Genomic DNA, 13387 nt, shown 5'->3' on the forward strand with positions numbered 1-13387 from the left:
TGGATAAGTTATCTCTCTCCCAGGAAAAGGCCCAGCGGTTTTCCAACCGACATAGGACCGTTGGTCCCCAGTTTAAGGTGGGTGATATGGTTTGGTTACCATCAAAAAATATCTCTATGAAGGTAGCTTCTCCTAAGTTTAAGCCTAGATTTATTGGGCCTTACAAGATTTTGGAGATCATTAATCCGGTCTCTTTTCGGTTGGCTCTTCCTGTCACATTTAAAATCCATAATGTGTTTCATAAGTCCTTGTTGAAGAGGTTTGTTGAACCAGTAGTTCCTGGGGTGGCACCTCCGGACCCTGTATTGGTTGAAGGTAACATGGAATATGTGGTAGAGAAGATACTGGATTCCCGTCTGGATAGACGGAGACTCCAGTATTTGGTTAACCCTGGTCAGGAGGATAATTCCTGGGTCTCTGCCTCTAATATTCATGCCAAAAGATTGGTGCGTGCCTTTCATCGGGCTCACCCTGATCGCCCTGGTGGCGTGGATGAGGGTTCGGTGACCCCTCCTCAAGGGGGAGGTACTGTTATGAGTTCATTTTCCCCTTCACCATTGAGGTCTGATGAACTCCCTCTTCTGGTGAAGGAAGGTAGTGAGGCTGATTACCAAGCACTTGAGCTGGGAGAGGATGACTGGGCGACGGGGATCTCTGACTGGATATAAGGCAGCCGACGCCCTTCCTCCTCGCTGGTGATTTCTCTGTGGAATTCTAGGAGACCAGTCTGATTCCTGCTCCTCAAAAGCTAAGTTTTCTGCTTTGCCTTTTTGCATTTGTGTTTTGGTTTTCGTTTGCCTTGCTTTTCTGGATTCTGCCATTCCCTGCTGGGGTGAGCTGAATTCCTTTTTTGCCGGTTGCTCTGTTTTCAGAAAATACCTGAGTACTGACATAGTCTTTTTGAAGCCTAGCGTCTTCAGGGCCTTTTTCCCTGTCAGTCTGTTGGCTCTTATTTTCATAGGGTTTTTTGCGGATTGCAGACAGCAGCTTTCCTATCCTGTCCTGTCTAGTTAGCTTGGGCCTCATCATTTGCTCAGTCTATCTTTCTATCTGTGTTAGTGTTTTCTTCTTGCTTCACCGTCATTATATGTTGGGGGCTGCCTATTGCTTTGGGGTCTGCTCTGGGGCAGTTTAGATTTCCCTTTCTGTGTTTAGGCTAGGCAGTTCTCCGGCTGTGATCGAGGGGTCTAGGGCATCGTAGGAACCCCCCACGGCTACTGCTAGTTGTTGTTGATAGGTTCAAGAGTCTGCAATCCGATAGCTGCCAACTTCTCTGGTTTTCTGGACTTAGCTAGCATTTCTGTTTTTGCCTCCTACGGTGACTCATTCATAACACATTTTATTATTTTCATCCTGTAGAAATCCTATAGCATCTTTGACTTTTCTTTTACTTTTGACATTTCCCCAAAATCCTTTATTATTGCTTTTGACATCTCTTGCAAGCCTCAGTTCATTGTCAGCTTTACATAATCTGATTTGTGCCCTGCAATTTCTGTAGACAGCATTATATTCTTCTTTAGATATTGTAATGTACTGTAAGGCATGATTTTGTTGGAACCTTCTAGAATCCTCCATTCTATGAGAAAATCAGCCTGTCACAAGCTTGCAGCATCCTCCTTCCCCCCTCCTCTTTTCGCCCACAGCTTACACACACACACACACAGACCAGTGCCCCCCCTGCTTGCTGCTCTGTGCCTGCAATTGGTAACAGGACACCATCTATTTCCTGTTGTAGAAAGGAATGTTTATTAAGCTGAGTGGAAAGAGTGTCTTTTGTTCTGAAACAGGAGGCTGGATGCAGGTATAGGAAATATTAAAAGAAGCCTAGCTTGCACCTCCCTCGGGGCAGAGATATAATAATTACATTTCTGCGAAGGGCACGAGGCCAGCTTTCTAATCCCTAATTTTCATGGTTCTGGTCCTTCCAGAAACTGAGATATGGATTGCTCCCAAATGGAGTGTCTTAATTACGGCATGTTTGATGTTGTCTTATTGGGTTCGATAAAGTGGGAAACATGATACCCTTGGTGAGTTTATACGAGCTTCCCTCATTAAGATATGGTTATTATAAGTTTTTTAGATAAATTGCAACTTAGAGAGTAGGGGGGTTGGACCTCACCAGACCGCCCATTTCATGAGGTCACAAACCCAAAGGGATAAGGTACTCCCTCCCAAAATTCATGCAGTTGAGCTGCAGATGCCATGCTAGAAAGATCTGCAGATGTCCGGGGATGTGTGGTTGGCGGCCCATCCCCCGAGCCACATGGGATGCCTAAAGAACCATAAGCAACTGTAAGTGTAATTTCTGTCTTTTCATCCATGTTATTTTATACTCGCATTGTACATATTTAATGTCTCAAATTTGTAACAATTTTTATCTGTGTAATCACTGCCCACATTTTGGGAATAATTGATAAAATCTATTAGTTTGTCTCCATGCTCTAAGAAACGAACTATGCGCCTTTTTTAGATAATTACGCTACTGTTTGTGTTGGCTTCGAACCCCTCCATTAAGTCTATAACTTGGAGAAGTGGAGAAACCAGGAGCTGGTGGCAGCGTGGTGTGTGCGGTTGGTTAGGCTGGTTGGCAGTACGGAAGGGTCTTATATTGCTGAATAAGGGGGGCTGTGGCCACGACATTGATAATTTCCTTACTGCAGTAGTCTAATTGCCCGTGCACAACAAGCAGCCCATCCGGCGACTAATTATCCTAGGTGCAGTTCCCTGACTGACCTAAGGGTAAGGGGGGGCGCCGGAGAGCTGCGAGTTCCAAAGTGGAACTGAGAAAGTGGGATATGCATAAATCCCCGCAGTTCTTGGAAGGTTGTTAGCAGTGGTGGGGCATCCAAAATACCCCCCTGCGAAAAAATTGTTAGGGCAAGATTAGCTTGCTGTTTATTTTTGTCACATGGTTCCGGTGGTGGGATAACTAAGATAAGTCCCCACTGTGCCTGTGATAGCCGTGTGCCGGCAGTGCGTCACGTCCCTCCGTCCGCTGACATACCGGTGTCAGTGGTGGGATCGTCACCTATTGGTGGCACAGGGTGCACTGCTGTCTGCCGTCACAATTTGGTGGCAGAGTGGTGGGATGATCCTAGAGCATTAGTGATTTGGTTTGAGCTATCATTCCTCTCACTAAAAACCTGCACGGTTCCTGCGGGAATCCTGCGTCATAGGTTTTGGAGAACAGATTCAGTGGTTATTAGTCCTGAGACATTTTTGTGTACTTGCAAGTATCCCCTCCCTTTTCTTCGTTTTTCTTTTCTATTTTTTATTTGGCAACCATGGCGGCAAAAGGAGAACACTGGTACAAACAGCAGACAAAGGAAGTTCTTGCTGGGTTATGCACGTACCAAGGCCTTGACGCCACGAACAAAAACAGAGCCCAACTGATCGCGGCTCTGGTGCAGCTGGACAACGACCAGAGCCCAGCGGGTGCAGAAGCTGGCCCAGGCAACAATGGGGCTGCAGCAGAGGCTCCACTCCCGAGCGCTGGCTCCACATTCAACCAGAGCGGGCTGGACCCCTACCTGCAAGCGGCCTTGGACGCACTCCCCGCCGAAGACAGTGAGGGACGGGTGAGGCTGATGTAGCAATATCGGTAGGAGGCCCGAGCCAAAAGAGAGGCTGAATGAGAGGCTGAGAGAGCCAAGCGCCAAGCACAGAGGGCCCATGAACTGGAGGTGCTCCAGCGGGGGGGAATGCCCCCGCAGCCCGAAGCAGTGAGCCCAGCAGCGTCCAGAGTCCTAAACCCCGGCCAGAGCATTTTCCCATGATGGAAAAGGATGGGGACTTGGACACGTTTCTCCGAGCCTTTGAGAAAGCCTGCCGACAGTACCGGCTCGATAAGGTCAAATGGGCCAGGTACTTGACCCCAGAGCTAAAAGGCAAAGCTCTGAAGGCGTTTGATTCTCTTCCGCCAGAAGACGATGACAACTATGACACCATAAAGCAGGCCCTGATCGCCAAATACCGGCTGACACCTGAGGTATACCGAAAGAAGTTCCGGAACCTCCAACATGGCCCACACGATAGCTATAGCGATGTGATGCAGGGACTCAGGACCCACTTTGACCAGTGGATCCATGGACTGCTCGTTGATTCCTTTGAGCTGCTACGGGACCTGATTATCAAAGACCAGTTCCTGCATCTTTGCCCAGCTGAGGTCCGACAGTTCATCCTGGACCGCGAACCAATGAATGCGGACAAAGCGGTGCAGATCGCCGATTACTATGAGGTCAACCGGAAGCAAGAGACGCAGAGGCCAGTCACCACCAGCTGGAGAGGGGGTAAGCCTGCAACCAACCCCAGTGCCCCAGCTAGCCGTCCCTCCGGAGGCCCTGTCCCTGTTGCCAACACCAGGCCTACTACTGACAGTCGCCAGTGTTACAACTGCAATCGGACTGGTCACCTCCGTTTCACCTGTCCGGAAAAGCCGAAGAACCCTCCAGCCAAGGCCCCTGGGCCCAACGCCTCTGTTCTGTTGGTGGGAGGTGTGGTAGGGAGGATGGATGACAATGTTCAACCCGTCCAGGTGGGGGCCCATCTTGCTACCGGCCTCAAGGACACCGGGGCTGAACGAACCCTCATCCATCCTGGACTGGCGGCCCCTGAAGAGTTTGTTGAGGGGAAAACCCTGACTGTCACCAGGATCGGGGGTACCCGCTGTCCCTTGCCAGTGGTCCGGGTATTCCTTGATTGGGGTGCTGGGAGCGGGTTGAGGGAAGTGGGAGTGTCTGAAAACCTGCCCAATGTTGTTTTATTGGGGACTGACTTGTGGAGGATGGTTGCATACTACATCCCTGACACCCCTCCCCAGTCTGATACTAAGGGTAACGTTAACCCTGGTGATGATAATGATGATGATGGGAAACTGAATGTGTTACCTGCTAATGACTTGATGAGTAATGATGCAACTAACAACCATTCTTTCCCCAGGAATGATGCTGATGGTGATGTAAATGTACCAAAGAAATCTGATAACCATTCTTTTCCTAGGAATGATGATGATGAGGTGTCTGTGCCGACTGAACCTGTTAACCCTTTCTTTGAAACGGTAGATGTGTCCACAGGTACCGAAGTGCTCAGCCCCGTCACTCTGCGGAGTGAGACGGCTGAGGAACCGCTGGCAGGAGCAAGCAACGGTGCTCAAGGAAATGGGGAGGTGCATGGGAACCATGAGGAAGGTAATGCCATGCAACTGACCAGTGCCACCGAGGAAGGTAACTGGCACATAAGTAGCACTGCTCCTGAAGTGTTGGGGGTGGATGGGGAGGTAGAGCCCATGGCAGCACTGACTGGTGGGTCTGTAGAAATCCCCAGGGAGACAGCATACGTAGCAGCTGTCACACGCAGTCAGAGTGCCCAGATCGCAGGTACCGCCCTGTCTTCTGGACCCTCTTCTGCTACAGGAGAGAATGAACCAGAGATGAATTCAGAGCCTATTCCAGAGGGTCCCAGTAAGGAAGGAACCCTGATGTCACTTCTGGCTGCCTCCAGCCAGGAGTTCCTGGCTGCTCTGCACTAAGATGCGAGCCTGGAGAGATTGAGACACCTCGCCGAGATGCCCACCTCCGAGCCTGATAAGGAGAGGATGTTCTGGGAACGAGAAAGGTTGTAGCAGGAGACAGTACCCGGAGAATCCCAAAAGGAGTGGTTGAGGGAAAGACAGCTGGTCGTCCCCCTACAGTTCAGAACTGAGTTGTTGCGGATTGCTCATGAGATTCCACTTGCTGGACACTTGGGGATCAGCAAAACAAAGGCACGGCTGTCTCAACACTTCTATTGGCCCAAGATGGGGACAGATGTAACCCAATACTGCCGCTCCGGTAAAACTTGTCAAAAAGTGGGTAAGGCGGGGCCTGCTCTTAAGGCTCCCCTTATTCCTTTGCCGGTGATAGAGGAGCCTTTCCAGAGAATTGCGGTGGACATTGTAGGCCCACTGGCCGTCCCCAGTAGTTCCGGAAAGCAATACATTCTCACTGTGTAAGACTACGCTACCCGGTACCCAGAGGCAGTAGCTCTGTCTTCAACCAGGGCAGATAAGGTGGCTGACGCACTGGTGACCATCTTTTCAAGGGTAGGATTTCCCAGGGAGATGCTTACCGATCAAGGGACCCAATTCATATCTCGCCTAATGGAGGCTCTCTGCGAGAAAATTCAGGTGAAGCACCTGGTATCGAGTGCGCATCACCCCCAGACTAATGGTTTGTGTGAACGCTTCAACGGTACCCTCAAACAGATGCTCCGCATGCTGGTTGAGACCCAAGGGTGCGACTGGGAGCGGTACCTCCCACACCTGCTGTTCGCTTACAGAGAAGTTCCGCAGGCCTCGACCGGATTCTCCCCCTTCGAGCTCCTGTATGGCAGGCGAGTCCGGAGACCCCTTGGGTTGATAAAAGAATCCTGGGAAGATGAGCAAAACCCCACAGAAGTATCCATTGTGGATTATGTCATGCGCTTCAGTGACAAGATGCAGACCTTGACGCAGTTGGTGCATGACAACATGACGCAGGCTCAGGCTGACCAGAAGCACTGGTACGACCAGAATGCCCGGGAGCGGACCTACCAGGTGGGTCAAAAGCTGTGGGTGCTGGTCCCCGTACCAACGCATAAGCTTCAGGCAGCCTGGGAAGGCCCATACGTCGTCCACCAACAGCTCAACCCGGTCACCTACGTGGTCACGCTTGACCATGCTCGGGGTAGGTGCAAGGCCTTTCACGTCAACATGCTGAAGGTGCACTAGGAACGTGAAGCTTGCGTCCTACCGGTCTGCAACCTGCCCGAGGATGGGGAGGAAGATCCCCCCCTGGATATGCTGGCCCAAGCCAAGGACAATGGGTCCACTGAGGACATGGAGATAAGTGGTTTGTTAACCGTATCCCAGCGGTCGCAGTTGGTGGCCAACCTGGAACCCTTCCGGGCCGTGTTCACCAACCGACCTGGGAGGACAGAGTTAGCAGTTCATGAGGTGGACACCGGGAATCACACCCCACTACTGCGAACACCTTATCGGATCTCTGAGGCGGTGCAACAGGTCATGCGCCAAGAGATTGATGAGATGCTAAGGCTAGGGGTGATTCGACGGTCAAAAAGCGCGTGAGCCTCACCTGTAATCCTCGTGCCTAAAAAGGATCGAACCACCCGGTTCTGCGTGGACTACAGGGGGCTCGACGCCATCACAACCTCTGATGCCCACCCAATGCCGCGCATCAAGGATCTGCGGTTGGCGAAAGCAAGGTACATATCCATCATGGATTTGAGTCGGGGATACTGGCAGATCCCCCTGAGCCCTGAGGTGCAGGATAAATCCGCCTTTATCACCCCCTTTGGACTGTACGAGTCCACAGTCATGCCCTTCGGCATGAAAAATGCCCCTGCCACTTTCCAGTGGATGGTCAACCACCTGCTCCGGGGACTGGAGGAGTACACGGTGGCGTACTTGGATGACATCGCCATCTTCAGTTCCACCTGAGAGGAACACCTTCAGCACCTCCAGGAGGTGCTCAAGCGTTTTCACCAGGCAGGCCTGACTATCAAGCCAGGAAAGTGCCAGAAGGGCATGAGCGAGGTCCACTACCTGGGACACCGGGTAGCCGGGGGTTTCATGAGTCCGGTGCCAGAAAAGGTGGATGCAATCGCGTCCTGGCCCACCCCCAGGACCAAGAAACAGGTGAAGTCCATCTTAGGCACTGCAGGGTACTATAGGCGGTTAGTGCAGGACTATAGCGCCCTTGCAAAACCCTTGACCGGCCTCACCAAGCAGAGGCTACCCCAAACAGTCAACTGGACAGATGACTGTGAGGCGGCCTTCCAAGCTTTGAAAACAGCCCTGCGCAACTCTCCAGTGTTGAGAGCAGTCGACAGCAGTCGCCGGTTTCTGGTACAGACCGACGCCAGCGAGTTTGGCCTCGGTGCTGTGCTCAGCCAGGTCGAATCGGGGAACCAGGAGCACCCCGTGTTGTACCTGAGCCGGAAACTTTTGCCAAGGGAAGTGGCATACTGGACCATCGAGAAGGAGTGTCTGGCCATGGTGTGGGCACTGCAGCGTTTGCAGCCCTACCTGTACGGGCACACCTTCACAGTGGTTACCGATCACAACTCTCTGAGCTGGTTGCACACAGTGTCCGGAACCAATGGAAGGTTGCTCCGCTGGAGCCTTGCCCTTCAACAGTATGACTTTACTGTACAACACAAAAAGGGCAGCGAACATGGAAATGCTGATGGGTTGTCCCGCCGGGGCGAACCCGCTGAAGTGCGCATGGCCGATTACCATCAGGTAATGCCACCGTAGCGCCCTCTAAAAGGGGGAGGTGTAATGTAAAATGTCTATAACGTATGACGTTTTCTGTATTCTTCTAGAATCCTCCATTCTATGAGAAAGTAGCCTGTCAGCTTTTGCAGCCCCCTCCTTTTGCCCCCCCTTAGCAGCTGTGTGTGTGTACAGCTCTCTGCCTGCATCTGAAACCTGATACTGGGCATCCTCTCTAAGCCTTCTCCTCCTCCCCCCCTGCACAGCTAAAGGGAAAAGATCTCTTTGCTCTGGCCACAAGGCTGGATGCCAGTATATGGGAAGTATTAAAACAAGTCATATTGAAAAAAACATACACCTCAGAGATATAATAATCATATCACTGCCTAGGCAACGAAACCAGCTTACCACTCCCTAATTTTCATGACCCTAATCCCTCCAGAAACTGAGATATGGATTGCTTCCAAATGGAGTGTCTTAATTATGGCCTGATTGGTGTTGTTGGATTCTATTCGATAAATCACAAACAATGATGCCCTATGTGTGTTAGTATGGGCTTTTCTCATTTAGATATAGTTATTCTAAGTTTTGTAGCCAAATGATAACTTAGAGAAAGGGGGGTTGGACCTCACCAGACCGCCCATTTCGTAAGGTCACAGACCCTAGGTTATAAGGTATCCCCTACCAAATTCCAGTCAGTTGGAGCTGCAGAGTCTGAGCTGACAAGAACCACAGATGAGTGGGGACATCTGGCTAAGCGGCCCATCCCCCAGCCACATGGTCTGCCTAATACCACCTAAGCACATGTAAGTGTTGCTCTGCCTTTTAATCCTTGTTGTTTTCATATATTTGTATTGTACATATTTAATGTCTCAACTTTATAGCAACTTTTATCTATGTAATTACTGCCCAAATTTTGGTAATAAATGATAAAAATCTATTAGCTCTGTCTCCATGCTCTATGAAATGAACTATGCACCTTTTTTAGATAATCGCTACTAATTTGGGGGTTTGCCACGGAACCTCTTAATTAACTCTCTGATTAAGTAAAGCGTGGCTGGTGGCAGCGTGGTGTGTGCGGTTGGTTAGGCTGGTTGGCAGTCCGGAAGGGTCTTATATTGCTGGATGAGTGGTTGAGAACACAGCATTGATAATTCCCTTACTGCAGTAGTCTAATTGGCCGTGCACAACTAGCAGCCCGTCCGGCGACTAATTATCCTAAGTGCGGTTCCCTGACTGACCTGAGGGTAAGGGGGCGCCAGAGAGCTGCGAGTTCCAAAGTGGAACTGAGAAAGTGGGATATACATAAATCCCCGCAGTTCTTGGAAGGTTGTTAGCAGTGGTGGGGCATCCAAAATACCCCCCTGCGGTAAATTGTTAGAGCAAGATTAGCTTCCTGTATATTTTTGTCACATGGTGCCGGTGGTGGGATAACTAAGATAAGTCCCCACTGTGCCTGTGATAGCCATGTGCCGGCAGTGCGTCGCGTCCCTCCGTCCGCTGACATACCGGTGTCAGTGGTGGGATCGTCACCTATTGGTGGCACAGGGTGTACTGCTGTCCGCCGTCACAGATATGCCTCCCTCTTTCCATTTTATAAACATTTCTTTCTTCCTTTTTAGCATGTGCTTAAGTTCTGTGTTCATCCATCCTGGTTTACTTAAATGCTTCCTATTCTTCCCTCTTTTCGGAATTGTTAACGAATGTGCTTTGAGAATTTCATTTTTCAAGATTTCCCATCCTTCCTGGACATTTTTGTCCGTAAGGATATCCAGCCATTGGATCCCTCCAATTCTCATTCTGAATCCTTTAAAATCTGCCTTTCTGAAATCTAACCTTGACGTCTGAGTCTTCACAGGTCTTCCTCCTCTAGTTATCCAAAATTCTAAAATAGCATGGTCGCTACCTCCTAGGGTCCCAGTCACTTTTACCTCCTCAACCATTTCCTCCCTGTTTATAAGGATTAGATCCAAGGTAGCAGTTCCCCTTGTTTTCTCCCCTAGCTTTTGGAAGATAAAGTTGTCAGCAAGAGAGTATAAGAATTTCCTTGACCTGTTAGTTTTGCCTGAGAGAGATTCCCAACAAATGTCATAATAGTTGAAATCTCTCATGACAACTATGTCATATTTTTTGTAGAACTTGGCCATTTGATGCATAAAGAGTTCATCCATATCTTCAGCTTGCACAGGCGGCCTGTAGTAAATGCCTACAATGGTGTCCTTTCCATTGTTCTGTCCTTGTATTCTTACCCAAACAGTTGCCACAGAACTCCCAGTCTCTGAAGCTTGGATCTCTGTGCAGATATACGCATTTCTAACATACAATGCGACACCTCCTCCTCGTTTATCAAGTCTGTTTCTTGCAAATAAGTTCTATCCTTCTAGCCTTGTATTCCAATCATGTGTATCGTCCCACCAAGTTCAGTGATTCCAATGACGTCATATTTCTTTTCCTGCGTTAGTAGTTCCAATTCTTCTTGTTTGTTGCCCATGCTTTGTGCATTAGTATAGAAACATTTTAGTTTGTGATTGGTCTCTTTCTCCAATATTTTTATTATTTAGATTCTTTTGTCTTTGTTCTTCCCTTCCACTTCTAATAGCAGAGTTCTCAATAGCATTTGTCAGGTGTATGGCTTTTTCTGGCCTTTTGCTTCCCTTCCTGTTATGATGAGTCACCGAAGGAGGAAAAAACAAAATACTAGCTAAGTCCAGAAAAACCAGAGTGGTTGGCAGCTATCGGATTGAAGACCCCTGAACCTATCCACAACAACTAGCAGTAGCCGTGGGGGGTTCCTACGGTGCCCTAGACCCCTCGATCACAGCCGGAGAACTACATAGCCTAAAGACAGAAAGGGGAAAAACTAAATTGCCCCAGAGCAGACCCCAAAGCAATAGGCAGCCCCCAACATATAATGACGGTGAAGCAAGATGAAAACACTAACACAGATAGAAAGATAGGTTGAGCAAATGATGGGGCCCAAGCTAACTAAATAGGACAGGATAGGAAAGCCGCTGTCTGCCATCCGCAAAAACCCTATCCAAAAAGTGCCAACCGACTGTTAGGAAAAACAGGCCCTGAAGTCGCTAGGCCTCAAAAGACTATATCAGCACTCAGGTATATTCTGAAGACAGAGCAAAAGATCAACAGATCAGAGACAAAAATGGAATTCAGCTCACCCCCAGCCGGGGATGGCAGAACTCCCAAAAAACAAGGCAAAACAAAAACAAAACTGAAGTGTACAAAGCAGAGCAGAAAAACTTAGCTTTGAGACGCAGGAATCAGACTGGTCTCCAAGAATCCAGCAGGATCACCAGCAAGACAGAAGGGCGTCGGCTGCCTTATATTCAGTCCTCAATTCCAGCCACCCAGTCATCATCTAGCTGCCCAGGTGTTTGGTAATCAGCCTCACTACCTTCCTTCACCAGAGGAGGGAGTTCATCAGACCTCAACGGTGAAGGGAAAAATGAACTCAGAACAGTACCTCCCCCTTGAGGAGGGGTCACCGAACCCTCATCCATGCCACCAGGGCGATCCGGGTGAGCCCGATGAAAGGCACGCACCAATCTTTCGGCATGAATATCAGAGGCAGAGACCCAGGAATTACCCTCCTGACCATAACCCTTCAACTTAACCAAATACTGGAGTCTCCGTCTAGCCAGACGGGAATCCAGTATCTTCTCTACCACATATTCCATGTTACCTTCAACCAATACAGGGTCAGGAGGTGCCACCACAGGAACTACTGGTTCAACAAACCTCTTCAACAAGGACTTATGAAACACATTATGAATTTTAAATGTGACAGGAAGAGCCAACCGAAAAGACACCGGATTAATAATCTCCAAAATCTTGTAAGGTCCAATAAATCTAGGCTTAAACTTAGGAGAAGCCACCTTCATAGCGATATTTTTTGATGACAACCAAACCATATCACCCACCTTAAACTGGGGACCAACGGTCCTACACCGGTTGGAAAACCGCTGGGCCTTTTCCTGGGAGAGAGACAACTTATCCACTACTTGGTCCCAGATCTGGTTCATTCTCTGCACCACAGTGTCAACACCTGGGCAGGCAGAAGGCTCCCCCTGCCCTGAAGAAAATCGAGGGTGAAACCCAAAGTTACAAAAAAAGGTGATATCAAAGTGGCAGAACTAGCTCTATTATTTAAAGCAAATTCGGCCAAGGGCAAAAATGAAACCCAATCATCCTGATCGGCAGAAATAAAACATCTCAAATACGACTCCAAAGCCTGGTTTGCTCTCTCCGTCTGCCCATTGGTCTGAGGGTGAAACGCAGAGGAGAAGGACAACTGAATTCCCAGCTTTGAACAGAAAGTCCTCCAAAATCTAGACACAAACTGAACTCCTCTGTCAGATACAGTGTTCTCAGGAATCCCGTGCAAACGAACCACCTGTTGCAAAAACAAGGGCCCCAACTCAGAGGAAGATGGCAACTTAGGGAGTGGTACAAGATGGACCATCTTAGAGAATCTATCACAAATCACACAAATAACAGTCATTCTCTGAAAGACAGGCATATCAGAGATAAAATCCATTGAAATATGGGTCCATGGCCTCCTGGGCACCGGCAAAGCCATCAACAAGCCACTAGAGCGAGAACAAGGTTTAGACCGGGAGCAAGTCCCACAGGACTGCACAAAATTCCTGACATCATGAGACAAGGCAGGCCACCAAAAAGACCGACTCACCAGATCTCTAGTACCAAAAATACCTGGATGACCAGCCAATGCAGAGCAATGAACTTCAGACATCACTCTCTTCCTCCACTGGTCAGGAACATACAACTTTCCACTGGGACAACGCTCAGGTTTGTCCTCCTGAAACTCTTCCAGAGCACGTCTCAAATCGGGCGAGATGGCAGAAAGAACTACCCCCTCGCCTAAGATGGTAGCAGGCTTAGTCACAACAGGAGAATCCGCAAGGAAACTCCTAGAGAGGGCGTCTGCCTTGACATTCTTAGTGCCCGGAAGAAAAGAGACCACAAAATCAAAACGTGTGAAAAACAAGGCCCACCTAGCCTGTCTAGGATTCAAGCGCTTGGCCGACTCCAGGTGAATCAAATTCTAGTGGTCAGTAAGGACCACGACTTGGTGTTTGGCTCCCTCCAACCAATGTC

The 13387-nt window shown here is 49.2% G+C and overlaps 1 protein-coding gene across 10 annotated transcripts in view; it reads left to right on the forward strand.

Annotated features, from left to right (window-relative positions):
* The window catches only part of PTPRO (protein tyrosine phosphatase receptor type O), a 570099-nt gene that overhangs the window by 163690 nt on the left and 393022 nt on the right, over positions 1–13387 (forward strand). The window lies entirely within an intron of this gene.

Source organism: Dendrobates tinctorius, unplaced genomic scaffold (assembly GCF_039654945.1).
Source record: "Dendrobates tinctorius isolate UK_male_01 unplaced genomic scaffold, ASM3965494v1 ptg000464l, whole genome shotgun sequence".
Classification (NCBI taxonomy): Eukaryota; Metazoa; Chordata; class Amphibia; order Anura; family Dendrobatidae; genus Dendrobates; species Dendrobates tinctorius.